Here is a 16,097-nt window from a genome sequence, read left to right on the forward strand (position 1 = left end):
AAAGATAGATAAACCAACAGTGACCTGATCAATTTAAAAAAAAAAACAAGATAAAACTGAAGCAGGAATAGAGGCCGCTGACTGGGGTCTGTTTCTGGGAAGAAGACTCAGGCACTCTTTTGCTTGATTGGCGACCCCAGATACACTATATTTAGGTTCAGAGTCATATAATAACCAAACATGAAACCTCTAACGGGGTTATAGCACCTGGTGCTTCCCTCCCCTTTAGCCCTTACTCACAGAATATCTATTGGAGACAACAACATTTCATTCCAATGATCACTCGCCGAAAGCATGCTCAACAATCACGTTAACCCGATGAATGCTGCACGACCCATCCCAACTAATGACGTATAATGTCCAACAGCGAAGAAAAGGGGATCCTCCAGGACTAAGCTGGAGGCACTGGTCCTCCGCACAGTCAGAGAAACTCATGGGCGCGCTGGGGGCACTGATCAATCGTAGAATGCTGTTGGGCTAAACTAATCTATCTAGAAATTCCACATCCCAACGCTCAGTCAAAGTTCGCTTGAAAAATTCTTCCAGATCAAAACATAATTGTTAATGATGACTCTGTTCTTTTTCCCGCAGGTGAAAGTGAGGACTACAGATGCTGGAGATCAGAGTCAGCATGGGAACAGTGCTCAAAAAGTACAGAAGTTCACGCAGCATCCGAGGAGCACGAAAATCGAAGTTTCGGGCAGGCACACTTCATCAGTAACATTTCACGCAGCCAATGTATGATCAATATTGTTATTATCCTTTATCCCCAGATTTCAGGCACAATGGTCTCACAGAAATTTTGTCTTTTGATTTGCCAATCTATATTTATCTGATCGTTCTGGATTAGCTTCATGAAGACTTCTTCAGACCTCATCAAAAACAAAATCAGCAGACAGTTCACCACAGTTTTCTATGAACAATTCTATTCTCGCTTTACTGAATGAAACACGCATTTTTTCACGTGGCAACTCATTTTGTCTGGTATGACCGTTTGTAACGTCTTTCACGCAGCTTTTAACGACAATCCTGTCAGTATTGAATTAATTGACAAACCGTTTCTCATGGCAAACTGACAGCGTGCATACCTTTTCAAGATGAGGGAATATATCTGAATGAATTGTGACTTGGACATAAGTTATCGTGAATAAAAAATAAATACAATCAGATTGTAATGGTGTTGAGCTCTACCACTCTTTCAGAAGCTTCGAGACAAGCTGAATACTTCCAGCGTTTTCTGGTTCTTTTTAAATATGTATCAGTTTGCCAGTTTTTTCTTCTGCACATGTTCTTGGGCCGAAAGGTATGAAAAGTTGTGGGTCGAAAGCAGGAGCAGTCGCCTCCTTCCGTCATGCAACTCCCAGCTCTTCCTCTGCTTTTGTAGTTTTGTGAAAGCACTAACTGGCTTTAATATTGGATTTTAGTGATAATCTAAGTGTTTACATGTTATTCTAGCTGCCAAAATATGGAATAAAACAATACATCAATTTTGATCAATTTCACGATTTATGTTTGCATGTCCAGGTCATCATTCTACTTTTAAGATAAAGGCAGCATTACATATTGGTAACAATAAATGCTAACGATTTGCAGGCCATGGTTGTCAGAGCACGTAATCCAAATTACGAGACTTCCATGGACGGTCTCTGTTTCTTTCATCCTGGAAACTGTCTGATTCGGCATTACAGTCTCCCATCCTTCTGCACATGATGCCTTCAGTTCTGTCTTGATTTTGTTACGATTGTTTTCTAATACAGGGACTATCCAATCATCTATTATGTTGCAGTTTCAAAAGAATGAGAATCCTTCTCTCAGAGCACACTGCCTCCGCAACTCAATGCTTAGATCGGGGAGGAACATGGACAAATGAAAGGATGAATGCTTCATTTCTTTGCTGTAACCAGACTCTGGTGTTGAAATCTGAAATGAGACAAAATAAGCCAATTGAGTGCAATCCTACTTTCTGGCTGATATCTCCTGAGGCCACAGTCACTTCACCAGAACGTGTCTGTGCGTTTGCCTCTGTAAGTGAACTGGGGTTCAGATCACCGAGGGAGTGTAAACACAGGTTATCCATCTTAAACTGCAGTCGCATACATTGGAAAACGTGACTGGATTATAGCATTGCGACTAGTGCTTGAAACATTTAGGAACACAAGGGGACATACCAAGAGCTGAAAACTTGGATGACGGGCCTCTTTCAGTTCTGTAAACAGTCGATGACTTGCTCAAACGTATGACCTGATAAATCAAACGCCGTATGCATTGCCATTAAGAAGCAGTCTAACAGCTCGGGAGGCAGTACTTGTGGTGTATTGATTAAGAGTCGGTGTTTTCCTCATCGCGGCCAGAGTTGGGTGCCTGATCAGAGAATCAGGTTTTATTGTTCCTGACTGATAATAGCGAGAGTGGAGCAGCTCGGATGGGAATGCTTTCAATGTCTCAGATCAGTTAATGCCTCGAGAACATCAGAGTTCATGTCCCTGCTCCTGCAAGAAGGGGAAGGTACCTTGACAGTTTCTGCTCAGTCGGTCAGTCCACCCTTCATTCCTCTCTCACATAGTTTGTAAAGATTCCCAGAGTTGAAACAGTACTCTGTTTAATTGTTTCCTTTACACGCCCACTGGTTGCACGTATTGGGTTGTTTGAAATTGATAACGTGCTCAAGAGCAGCGTGCGAGACGATTCTATCTTCCCCTCCTCTGACTGTACTGTAAGGTTGACTCTGATGTTCTCAGTTGCATTCATCGATTGGAGACTTAACCGGTATTAAAAAAGTGCCACAAATAATTCCAACAGCATGAAATTCTTTCAAGTGTTCTGCCTGCAAAGTACTCAGAAACGACTCATTTTGAGAGGTATTTAGGAAAACCATGTTTAAGAAGATAAACAACTTGGTTTGCAAGATGCTTCTAATGAAGACCTCAATTCCTTTGCACCATCCGGTGGAAATTTGTTGATCATTTTAGTTCTTTATATTACCACACCGACCCCTTGTTTAAAAACGAATCTGTTAAACAAAGAATTGAGGTATAATTGACAATACTTATAAGTGAACAATAGATTGAAGGTGGGTATGCATTCATATCAATAGTTCTGACATCCCAGCAGTTCAAAGATTCTTCGTCCTGCAGATCAGGAATTGAAAGCACATTTCGGATTCGGGGCAATGAGTTTGTAAGTGTAATAGAGATCAGCAGTGTTTTTGAGATAGTGAATAGTCGAATGAACAACCCCCAGATTTGCAAATAAGCAAATCATTGAGCCACTGATGCAAGTGCACTTGTTGCAGTTCTGTGATGATATCAGGGCCAGGAGAAACAATTGTAACCGTTCACAGGGTGAACAACTAGTAAATATAATCAAATTCATCACTTCACTCCAATTGATCCCACATTGTGAAGCGGACAATTTCGCAAAGAAAACACACTTGTTCTCGTGAAGCTTTCATTCACCCTGTGCTTGTGCAGCTATTCAATGGGATTACCGCTGATCTGATAAAATTTAACCCTAGTTTCGTGCTTTTCCTTGATAGCTCGAGGTAAAGTTATCCTGAAAAAGAAGTTGTGTATTCTCATTAATTTGGGAGTTTCACGGCCGTACCAATCAGTTTCTCTGAATGGTAACTGAGAATATGTGATAATTATCAGCAGTGGTTATTTCCACATGTGAGGTAACTGGTGAAGTAAATGATGTTAAACTTCCTTATTACTGAAACATGCATTTCAACAATATCCTAGGCTATCCTATCACCCTTTGATATTCCCTATAAATAAATAAGGAGTGGGATTATTAAGTCTGGAGTAATATAAAGGAAGACTGTAACAGTTTCCTTCGGTATATAAAGTACAAAAGAGCAGCAAAAATGAACATTGGATTGCTGGAAAATGATATTGGAGAGATAGTAGTGGGGAATGAGAAAATGGCCAAGGAGCTGAATAATTACTTTGCTCAGCCTTGGCGGTGGAAGACACGAGTAACACCTTAAACATTCAAGATATTGTGGGGACAGAACTGAGTATCTTGGCCACCACCATGAAGACCATGCAAGAAAAATTGAATGGTCTGAAGGTGGTTAAATATCCTTGACCAGATGGACTACATCCCAGTGTTATAAGGGAGGTAGCTGAAGAAAGAATGGAGGCGATCGTGGGGATGTTTCAGGAATCACTAGAGTAATGAGCAATCTCAGAACACTGGAAACCCACTAACGCGATACCCCTCTTTAACGAGGGAGTATAGAAAAAGGCAAAAGATCCACAATGAATAGCTTAAACTCGGTCGTGGGTAAGATCCTGGAATCCATTGTGAAGGTCGAGATTTCTGAATACTTGGAACTGTTTGGAAAAATAGGATAAAGTCACTATGGTCTCATCAAGGGAAAGACATGCTTGAAAAATCTGTTGGAATTCTTTGAAGTGAAATTGAGCAGGCTTGACCAAGCACTGCCAATGGATATTGTCCACCTGGACTTCAAGAAGGCCTTTGACAATGTGTCACACAGGAGATTACTGAGTACGATAAGAACCCCTGGTGTTAGAGGCAAAGAAGTGGCTGTCTGGCAGAAAGGAGAAAGTGAGGACTGCAGATACTGGAGATCAGAGTTGAAAAATGGGTTGCTGGAAAAGCCCAGCAGTGCAGGCAGCATCAAAGGCGCAGGAGAATCAACGTTTCGGGCATAAGCCCTTCTTCAGGAATGAGAAGGATGTGTCAAGTAGGCTAAGCATCTTAGCCTGCTTGGCACACCCTCCTCATTCCTGACGAAGGGCTTATGCCAGAAACGTCGATTCTCTTGCTCCTTTCATGCTGCCTGACCTGTCTGGCAGAAAGCAGAGGGTTGGGATGAATTGATCCTTATCAGGATGGCAATCGGTGACAAGTTGTGTTCCACAAGGCTCGTGTTGGAAACGTAGCTTTTTACTCGTTACATTAACAATCTAGATGAGGGAATTGAGGGCACTCTGACTAAATTTTCAAGCGATAAAAAGATAGAAAAATGGACAGGTCGTATTGAGGAGGCTGGAGGCTGAAGAAGGATTTCGACATGTAAAGTGATTGGCAGATGCCTTCCAATGTGGGAAAGTGTGAAGTCATGAACTTTGGCACGAAGAATAGAGGCATGGTCTATTTTTAGAATGGGAAGAACATTCAGAAATCAAGAAGGACTTGAGAGTTCTGGTGCAGAGTTCTCTCAAGGTAAGCTTGCAGGTTGAGGCAGTGGTTAGGGGTGCAATTGCTTTTATTATTGATGGCATTTATTACGAGAGGAATTGAATATAAAACAGGTTGTATACTTTCTGGTCAGACCACATTTGGAGTATTGTGCGTAATGTTGAGCGCCATATCTCAGGAACGAAGTACTGTCCCTGGAGCGTGTTCACAAGATCTTCACGAGAATGCTCATAGGGATGAAAAGCTTATCGTATGAGGCATGCTTGAGGGCTCTGGGTCTATACTCGATAAAGTTTAGATGAATGAGAGAGATTGAAATGGAATCATGCAAAATACTGAATGACCTGGACAGAATGGATGTTGATAAGTTGTTTCCATTGGACGAGGACCCGAGGGCACAGCCTTAGATGAAAGGGAACACCGTTTAAAACAGTGATAAGGAGAAATGTCTTTGACCAGAGATTGGAGAATCTTTTAAATTTATTGTCACAGAAGGCTGTGGGGGCCAGATCATTCAGTATATCAGAGACGGAGTTAAATAAGCTATTGATTATCCCGGGGATCAAGGGTTACAAGGAGTAGATCAGGGAATGGGTTGGAGAAAACTGTCAGCGATAATTGAATGGTGGTGCAGACTCGATGGGCTAACTGGCCTAATTTCTGCTCCTATGTCTGATCGTCTTATGGTCCAAACCTCTAGGAGGCATCTTCTATCTATGAGAAGATGGATTCATGTTCTTCATGAAGGTCAGAAGCTGGAAGGAATAGTTAACTGTTTTAGAATGAAGGCATTGTGGCTGCTGTCGGGGTGATGGATAATATTACATTCAGTGCAGGATCACATACCAAGTGCACTGTATTAATGTGGGAGAGGATTTTCAAAACCTGGAACTCTCTGTCTCTGTCAATCACCGTGAGGAGTGGGGGTTGGGGTAGGAGGGCGTAACGTCCTCCCAGGCACTTAAACTATCCTTAAGCATGTATTCTGAGTGAAAGAATAGTCATGGAACTGATCACATTCTCATTGTCTGTTTAGAATATAATGAGTGATTGCCCATCCCACCCAGTGTTCAATGCAGTTATCTCGCATTCTCTCACGGCACTACAGATCAACCTTCACTCACTCCTCATGGTGCCATCATCCCAGGGATTAATCTGGTGGAAGCCTTGTTCACTCCCTCAGTGGGAAGGAGATCACTCCTTTAAAAGGAGAGAAAATCTATCCACAATACCCCAAATACTTCCTCAACAACACTCGCAGGTTTGATCGCAAGAATTACTTCCCCTCATTTCGCTGGCTCTGTTTATTTTGTGTGAAATAGGAAATTATTCATTTACGATGCACGGTCACTGATTTGGAATTTAAAACATCTTTACATCTGTAGGTCAGCATTTTTAAAGCTAGCACCGGAAGTGCCAATTCAGATGGGCATCACTCTTGGGGAGGGAATCAATCACAAATAATGCATCAAAAACAGTGAATGGCCACCTACCTGAATGGAAATGAGCTGCTGGAATATGGGATACGGGCAGAAGAAGGGAGTGAGCTTTCCTTTTGATTTGCCATCACGTGATGTGTGCAGACCTGGTCAGGGCAGCATCTTATGCCGATCTTGAAGTGAGTGGTTAGTTCAGCTGTTCCACAGGGCAGAAAAGAGTAAAACACAGTGCTGTGGGCTTGCAGTCGCACAGAGACCCGACCAGGTAAGGGTGACCCACTGCTTTCTCGAAAGAGCATGAGGCAAGCCGATATCCACAGATCACTATTCTGTGGGTCTAGATTATGAGCCAATGATGTGACCACCATACACTATCTTCCCATCTTTCAGATTCTGTGCAGAGAACACGTTTAACATCCCAAGTGCAATTGTTTCGTAATGGACACGTAGTAAGAAGGGACTTGAAACAGATGTATCCGGAATTAGCAAAGGCATAAACGATGGTTTATTCAGGAGTTGCGCTGAGGCTGAGGAAGAGACTGGATGTCATAATGTTGGTAGTGGACAGGATTGGTGAGTGTGGAGGATATGGAGATGTAAACTGTGCAGAAGAAAATGAATCAAGACGGTTGAGGACAGTGTGTTTCATCCTCGCATCGTGGGGAGTAATTTGCAAATAATAATTTGCTAGTTATTATTTCTAAGGAATGGAATCTTTGATTGGGACTGAAAAAGTTGACTTGCACCTTTCCAAAATTTACATATTATCAGCATCAATTCAGTTCAATCGACAGACAGAGTGACTTACTGAGTGAATCATGGAGGTTGAGAACAGTTTCTTTCATCCACGCATATTGATGAGCAATTTGTATTGAGTAATTTCCGAGTTATAATTCCTAAGGAATGGAATCGTTGATTGGAAATGAAAACGTTGACTTGCACTTTTCAAAAATTTACATATCATGAGCATCAATTCAGTTCAGACCGTTTCACTAGACAGCTCGAATGATTTACCAGGAACACCGGCTATAGCAAAGTTAGTATAGTAACCAGCTTGAATAGCCATCAGTATATCTTCAATCCGCGATGCTAAAGATAATGCCTCTTTTGAATCCGACAGTGGACAGGATGCCTTGTGGGCCCCCAAATATTTCTTCACAGGCCAAGCAGGTGGTTGGTTTATGTGAGGAGTGGGGGCTGGTGGATATTTGGAGATGTCTTCATCCTGCCAGCAGGGACTTCACCTTCTTTCAAACCAACAAAGATGTCACACAAGGATTGGCCTCTTTCTGGCACTCTCGCCCTTCTGGATTCTGTTATGGGTTGCAAAGTTGTGAATATAGCTATAGCTGATCACGAACCAGTCTATTTGGAGGTTAAGGCCAAGAGTGAAGAGCTAGGTTTGTGGCACTGGCATTTGGGCCCTTTTCCCCTTTAGCATTCCAAATTTGTGCAATACTTTTTGAAGGACTTTCAGGAATTCTTGACTATCCACTCGGGCATAGCTAGTAGTCTGTCCATGCAATGGGAGACTGCAAAAATCTTTGCAAGGGATTAGATATTTCCTATTCGGCTGGCCAGAAATGACAGAAGGAGGAACAGCAGCGTCTCCTTGAGACGTGGTTGAAAGCCGCGGAGGCGGGACGTTTTGCGCGGCCTTCGATATCTAACCTACAGCAGATCACGGCCTTTCAGGCTGCCTTGAATTCAATACTGACACAAAACGCAAAGGAAGAACTTGCCTTTGCTAGGCAAAGGTGTTCGAATATGGGGATAGGCCAGGGTAGTATTTAGCATATCTGACTCGGAAAAAGCGTGCTCCCCCATCCATTACTACAATCAGACATAGCGTCGGGATCATTACCTATGGTGCTAAAGATTAATGAGGTATTATGGAGCTTTTACTCTGAATTGTATCGGTTTGACTGTTGTGAAAACAGGAGGTATAAAATTGAAACCTTTTTTAAGAACCTTGTCCTACCAGGGGTAACATTGGAACAGGTCGCTCTCCTTAATGGCCCCTTGACAGTTCGCGAAATATAGGATACAGCAAGGCAACTTCAGAGTGAGAAAGCGCCTGGCCCTGATGCTCCACTGGGCGAATTTCATAAGGAGTTTGTAGGGATTCTGTCAGGGCCGATGTTAGAGATGCCCAATCACTCTTATATGATTGCCTATTATCATCTTTGAGAGAAGCTAATATTTCCTTAATTCTTGAGATGCGGAAGGTTCCTGAGGAATGTGCCTCATACAGGCCCATCTCCCTATTAAAACCAGATTGCAATTTCTGTCCAAGACCCTGGCGCTGAGACTGAAAATGGTGTTGCCTCATATTATTTAAATCGGACCAGATAGGTTTTATAAGGGACCAAGAAAATAACCAGTTCCTTTGCATCTGTCATCAAGGAGGAAGATCCTTAAAATCGCTGAGTAATACCAAATGATCACATGCAACTTGTGGAATTAAAGACATAAAGTCAATTCAGATCAGTAACAAGGTAATAGTTCAAGGCTAGCATAGTAGTATTGCAGCTGGATTGAGCATTGCTAAGTCTGATGAGCCAGTTGTACTTAGTATCAAAATATTAGAAATAAATCAGCAATAGACGCATTTATTATGCTGTAGATGACTGTTTTATTTTCCTTGACATTCTGCCGAGGCTGGAAGTTAGTAAATGTGTTTCAAGCGTTGGAGATAAGTGGAAGGGATTCAAGCATCTGCAAAGGTAAGAAGAGATAGTGTGGAGAACTTCAGACCAATTAACTTGACATCTGTAGGTAAACTGATGGGACCTATTATGTAGGATCTGATATAGGATATTTAGAAATTATCAGCAACATTGGAGAGAATCAGTATACACTGACAGAGTCTGACAGAGTCTTCATATGTGACAAACTTCAGAATGATTTGAACTTGTTTATTGCAAAATAGAAATGGTGTATTTCGATTTTCAGAAGGCTTTTTTATAAGAACTCATGCAGTGAATTCATAAGTAAAGTAATGTGAATGATAATTGGAGGAATATATAAAAGTGAAAAGTTAAAGTCAGATTCGCCTTCATTTAAGAGAATTAGAACATTGTTGGAAGGTCATGCTGAAGCAGTTTCACAGCTTGCTAATGAAACTGTACATAGAGGATTGAGTCTAGTGTTGGTGACCCAATCTGAGAAAGAATATAACGGCCACGGAGGGTGTACAATGGACATTCTCCAGATTAATCCCTCAGATGGCAATATTGCCTTATGTGGGAACTCGGCCTGTGTTCTTTATAGTTTCAAAGAATGAGAGGTGATCATAGTGAAAGTTAGAGAAGTCACTAAACATATGACAAGTTGGAAATAAACAGGATTTTTCTCTGGCTGTGTACTCTACATTTAAGGCAAAGGATAGACCATTTCAGACTGCAATTAGAAGGCATTTCTTCATTTGAAGGGGACTGACGAAGACATCGACATGGAAGCCTGCTGGCAGGAAAGATTAGGAAGAATCCCCAGATATTCTGCAGCTACGTCAAGTGGAGCAGAATTACCAGGGAAAAGGTAGGACTCATTAGTAATTTGCCAAGTTGTAGCTAAATCAACTTAGTGGTAGGTGACAGAAGGTCTGTTGGTAGAAGTCTGTTTGTTTGACTGGAGACCAGTATCCAATCGTGTACCACAGGGATCAGTGCTGTGTACCATTTTATATGTGATTCGGAGATGCCAGTGTTAGACTGGCTTGGGCAAAGTTAAAAAATTACAGAACACTCGGTGATAGTCCAACTGTTTATTTAAGCACGACATTTCGAACAGCATAATCACGCGATGAAGAAGCAGCGCTGCGAAAGCTAGTGCGTGAGAATAAAACTGTTGGATTATAACCTGGTTTTGTGTGATTTTTAACCTTATTGTTTATCGATTTCATAAATGATGCAGCTGTGAATTTGGAGGGAACTAGGGTGAGTGTGATAAATCAGTTTGCGTTTGACACAAGGTTTGGCTGGTTGTTTGGCAGTGAGGAGGAAGGCCTTATATTTCAGGAAGATGCAGATGGCATGATCAAATGGGTGGATCAATGGCCAATGGAATATAACCCTGATAAATATGAGGTGGTGTACTTTGGAAGAAGGAACCAGACAGGGGAGGACACTATAGCAGCACACTAATAAGCTCAGAGGGTGCTGGAAACATCCGTAAACGTGATTAAACAAGTTAATGCGCAAGTTGACAAAGCATAGTGACCATAAACATAGCCTTTATTCACGGAGGCACAGATTACCGGAGCTATGTGGAACTTTGGTGAGGCCAAATGGAATACTATGTACATTTCTGGGAGCCACAAATCATGAAGTATGTGATTGCACTGGGCAGGGTGCAGTAGAGATTCACCAGGATGTTCCCTTGAATTGAGTAAATCAGCTCGGGTTATTTACTTTGAAGCAGAGAAGGCTGAGAGGGATGTGCTTCAGAAGGATAAGATTACCAGGGGCATGGACAGCATGGATAGACAGCAGCTGTTTCTTTCAGTCAAAGGGCGAAGACCAAGAGAGTACTATGTTAAAGTGAAGGGTTTGATATTTAGTGAGGTTTGACGATTGATTTTCATTCAGAGCCTGCTAAGGTCAGGGATGCACTTCCTGAGAGGTCAGGTAACCTCACAACCGTTAATAAATACGTGGTCGTGCCCTTGAAGTGGCATAACATACATGGCTATGGGCCTCATTTTGGAAAGTGGAACTAATGTAGATCGTGCTGTATTTATGACAGTACAGAGCCAGTGCTTCTGTGATTGTATGGGTTGGACGGTCAATCATTGAGCAGCATAAGACATGAATTGATGAGCTTCTGAAGAATGTATTAACTAGGGTTATAAAAGTGAACTTGTCTCCATGAGCTAGAACAAGGAAAGCTATAAGTGTCTAACACCTTGCTCCCTTCCTGATGTTTCTATGCAGTGTGCGGGAAAGCTCTGTCATTGTTGTCACAAGCTCTCAAACATTAAGAAGCCAGCATCTGTCTGGTCGGCAGGACTGTGTTTCCCGTTCTCTTTTCCAAAACCAAGCTTGTTGCCGTGTTTTGTCTGGTCTTACGCTTGAAGAACTCAGAACAATTTGATACAATTGAGTGTCTTGCTTGGCCGCTTCAGAGACCATTGTAGAGTTTATCACATGTCTGTGTGTCTGGAGACACTTGTAGGCCAGACCAGGAAGCACGGGAGATTCACTTCCTGAAAGGACATTGGGGAAGGAACAGATCTTTACAATAGACATTAGATTGAAGGCCAATATTACTGGAACCAGATTTTATGTCTCTGTTTTTTGTGAATTGTTTGTAACTTCCACCAGCTGCCAGAGCATTATCCCGGTCAGCACCAGTAATCCAGTGACATTTGCACAACAGCACCATCTCCACATGGGGACCTATCAGAAACCAGACTGAGCACATTATTTCTGTGCTGCTTAACAGCTCGGTCAAAAAACACTCCCACCAATGTGATAATCGTGACGGGACTGAGGAGGTGGTAAATGGTCAGACTGTAGTCATTCCCTTGTTATGGGACTGGATATTGTTGAGGAACTTTCCACTTGGCCAGGCAGATGTCGGAGTTGGAGCTGGATTGAAACAGCTTCCCCAGGAACACGGCTTGTTGTGCAGCACAATCTTCATTCCTATTGCAGGAATGGTATCCAGGCCCATTGCCGTCGTCATATCTACTGTGTTCAGCCGTTTCTTCATGTCACGTGCAGCGAATCGATTTGGTTGAAGACTGGCATCTGTGATTCTGTGGGCATCATGCGGAGGGTGAGGTGGATTACCGACTCAACACTTCTGGCTCAGGATGGTGCAAATACTACAACCTTGTCTTGTACACTGATGTGCAGGGCTAGGGATATTTGTGGAGTCCTCTCCTCCTCTAAGTTGTTTAATAGTCCATTGACATTGATGATTGGATGTGGCTTGACTACAGAGTTTCGATCATATCAGTTTGTCTTGGGATCATTTCCCCCTCTCCATCAGATAGTAGTTCCGCTGTTTGGAATGTTACCAGTCAAGTGCGGTTGCTTTAACGAGTTGTCATCAGGTTTAGATACACATGGTTCTGGCTCTGGCATGTTCCCCCAAACTCGTCACTGAACCATAGATCGGATTGATAATAATGGGATAGTGATGGATTATCCTGGGGTAAAAGTTATGGATTGCGTTTGAATGCAATTCTGTTGCGGCTGCTGCTGAGATCTGCAGCATCAAATGATAACCCAGTGTGAGCTGCAATATCTGCAAATCAATTCTACTCATTTCCCCCCAGTTCACACCGAGACCCATTCACCCATCAGCCCTGTACTGAATGACCTAACTTGGTTTCTGATATGAGAGCACATCCAGTTCCATAATCTCATTCTGCTGAGGATCTCACCCTGATGTCACACTTCCAATTTGTAACATTACTCAGATACTTTAACATATTAATCTGAATCATTTTCTTTCCAGTAATACCATCTTCTATGTTTGAAGTGAATGTTTTTTCCGCTGTTTTTCTCCCTGACCATGATTAAGACCTCTGTCGTGTCAGTGATGCCAGCCTCATGTCGTTTTAGAGCCAATGAACTTGTGCACTTTGCGTTTTTGTTCACTTCCCAATGTACAGCGCTCTGTGCTGGACAGGGCTTTTGAGCAGATTTAACACACGTCTTTGGATAATGTTGAACAACACAAATTGCTGAAGAAACTAAGCAGGTCCAGTGGACACTTGTTCAGAACTGAAAAGGATTGGAAACTGGGCATTTTAGTTCCTTGCCAGAGGTCGGGGGTAGGTGACAGGGAACTGAGGGTGTGACAACAGATGAACAGGCTTTTAGCTGTGGTTAACGAAAACATGATATAAAATGAATTTAAATTAAGATGAGAATGAGGATAGGGGTTCTCTCTATTGAGGGCAAGATAAAGAAAACACAACCACATAAAGTCATATGGAGGCCAGGAGGGAGAATGTTGAACATGTAGAATTACATAGATCTGGCCTGAGATACATTTTCACTGGAGAAATCATCAGAGGAATCAGACAAAGGAATTCAGGTGCTTGCCGGCTTATTGGCACTAGTAAGATTTTCATGCTGCCTTAGTATTGTAACATAAAGAAGAAAGCAAATGACAGTACGAAGTTTGGGCAGAGGGCTGTTTACCTGTCACTTTTAACACTGTTTCAAATTTACAGTGCTTAACTTGCAATGCTTGTTCTTGAAGTTAGTATCAGATGGAGTGTAGGAGGTTGAGGGGTGACATTATAGAAATTTACAAAATCAGGGGAGGCATGGTCAGGGTGAAAAGCCAAGATCTTTTCCACAGGATAGGAAAATTAAATCATTGAGCCATTGGTTGATGCTGGAAGAGGGAAGATTTAAAAGGGAGGAAGAGGGAACTTCTTTTTTTCACACAGAGGGTGATGTGTTTATGGAATGAGCTGCCAGAGGAAGACTGGCAGATGCAGGTACAGCTCCAACATTTAAAAGACATTTGGACAAACATATAAATGCGAACCGTTTAGAGGCATATGTGCCAAATGCAAGCTGATGGGAATAGTTTAGTTTGGAAAACCTGCCCGTCATGGACAAGTTGGACCAAAGAGTGTGTTTGTATGCGATATGATTGTATGAATATAGAAAGCAAAGGAAAGGGAAGAAAAGATGTGATGTAAGCAAATTGACAAGAAATATAAAAACCAGCAGCACGAGCTTTTCCATGTATGTGAGAAGAGTTCAAGAGGTGTGTGTGATCTTTGGTATAAAGAAAGTCAGGAAAGTATATTGAGGACAATTGAAGTGTGTGACTGGGGAACTGGATAGAGGGAACAGACAGATAATTTACATCGTTCCACACAGGGGAAGATGCTGTAAATATTTCAATGGTGCAAACAAAATGGTAATAGGAGGGAAGATCTTGAGCTGTCTCTAACAGAATGAACAAGGCAATTCTCAAACAGATAAGACCAAGAGTAAACAGGTCATCAACAATTCATAGCTGGTTTTAAAAGAAGTGGTCACAGAGTGGCTGGTCGCTCTGTGTGAAATATTCCATAACTCTCTGGATTAAAGGAGTGATCCAATGAAACTGGAGGTTCTCCAATGTGGCGCCTGTCTTCAAGCAACGAGCGAGACTGAAAGCAGGAACCACGTGGCCTAACCATTATTGCTGGGAATCTGTGAGAGTCTGTTGTGAAGTAAGGGACTGCAGAGCATTTAGAAATTCTTCACACAGAGTCAGCATGGTCTTGTTAAAGGTGAACTACATTTTGCCGGTAAAATCATGCAAAGTTTTACTGGAAATCCATGAGAATGCAGTAAGTGGCCTTGATAAAGGGGGACTGGTAGACATGAGGCTTTCCAGAGATTTTCCACAAGATAACACTAAATAAAGGTTCTTACGCAAGACAGAAGCTCATAGTATGGTGGATAATGCATGAGCATGGGATGACACTTGGTAAACACTTAGAAATCGGAGAGTCACGCCTCATCGAACTTTATGAAAAAAAGTATCTACTGGAGTACCACAAATATCAGTCTCATGGCAAAAGCTGATTACAACAGCAGTACTCAGCTCCTGACGGCGGGAGCTGAGTGCGATATACATTTGAATTTGAGGATGACACTGACAACCATAAGGCAGGCTGTTATTAAATGGACAGAACTTCCAAAAAGGAGCAGTACAACGGAGTGGTGTGTTTCTATGTATGAAACATAACGTCAGCATGTTGTTGCAGAAATGTTGGTTCATTAGACTGGTCCCTCGGATGAAAGGATTGAACTATTGAATACATCAAAAATGCTGAGGCAATTATTCATTGTGGTTTAAATGAGTAAGGGTGTCATTACTGAAACGCACAAGATACAGGGGTGGGTTGACAAGGTCGGTATTGAGAATGTGATTCCACACCAGGGCAGTCTCGAAATCAGGGATGTAGATACAGAATAAGGAATATCGATTTCAAACTGAGATGTAAAGAAATGTTTTCTTTCAGAAGGTAGTGAATGGCTGGAGTTTCCTAACCCCGAGAGTTGTGGAGGGTGGGTCACTGATTGTATTTACAGACGGGTGGATTGGTTTGTGACATTTCAGCGAGTTGAGGAATGCAAGGGGTTCGCAGTAAAGTGGAGTTGAGCAGTGGAGTAGAGCCTCCATGTTCTTCTTGAATGACAGCGCAGGTTCCTACTTCTTACGTTCTTATTTATGTTTTTGGAAAATAATTGATTATTTTCCTGGAAGCCATGATGTAAAGTGTTGCATTCACAGACAGCACAAGATTTGTCTGAGCTGACCTTGGGTGGGGCATGGGGACTGTATTCAATGCGCATTTGGGCGTGTAACATGACCTACATCAGGAGCAGAAGTTAAAGAGAGGAGAAGCCTGAAAAGAGGGATTGGGGGAAGGGGGCCACTGCCTGACCCAGCCTGAATTTACCAATACATTTGCCAAACTACACCAAACCACCGAAGTGGCCTCAATCTGCTCCT

This window comes from Hemiscyllium ocellatum, unplaced genomic scaffold (genome assembly GCF_020745735.1).
Source record: "Hemiscyllium ocellatum isolate sHemOce1 unplaced genomic scaffold, sHemOce1.pat.X.cur. scaffold_116_pat_ctg1, whole genome shotgun sequence".
In the NCBI taxonomy this organism is placed as follows: Eukaryota; Metazoa; Chordata; class Chondrichthyes; order Orectolobiformes; family Hemiscylliidae; genus Hemiscyllium; species Hemiscyllium ocellatum.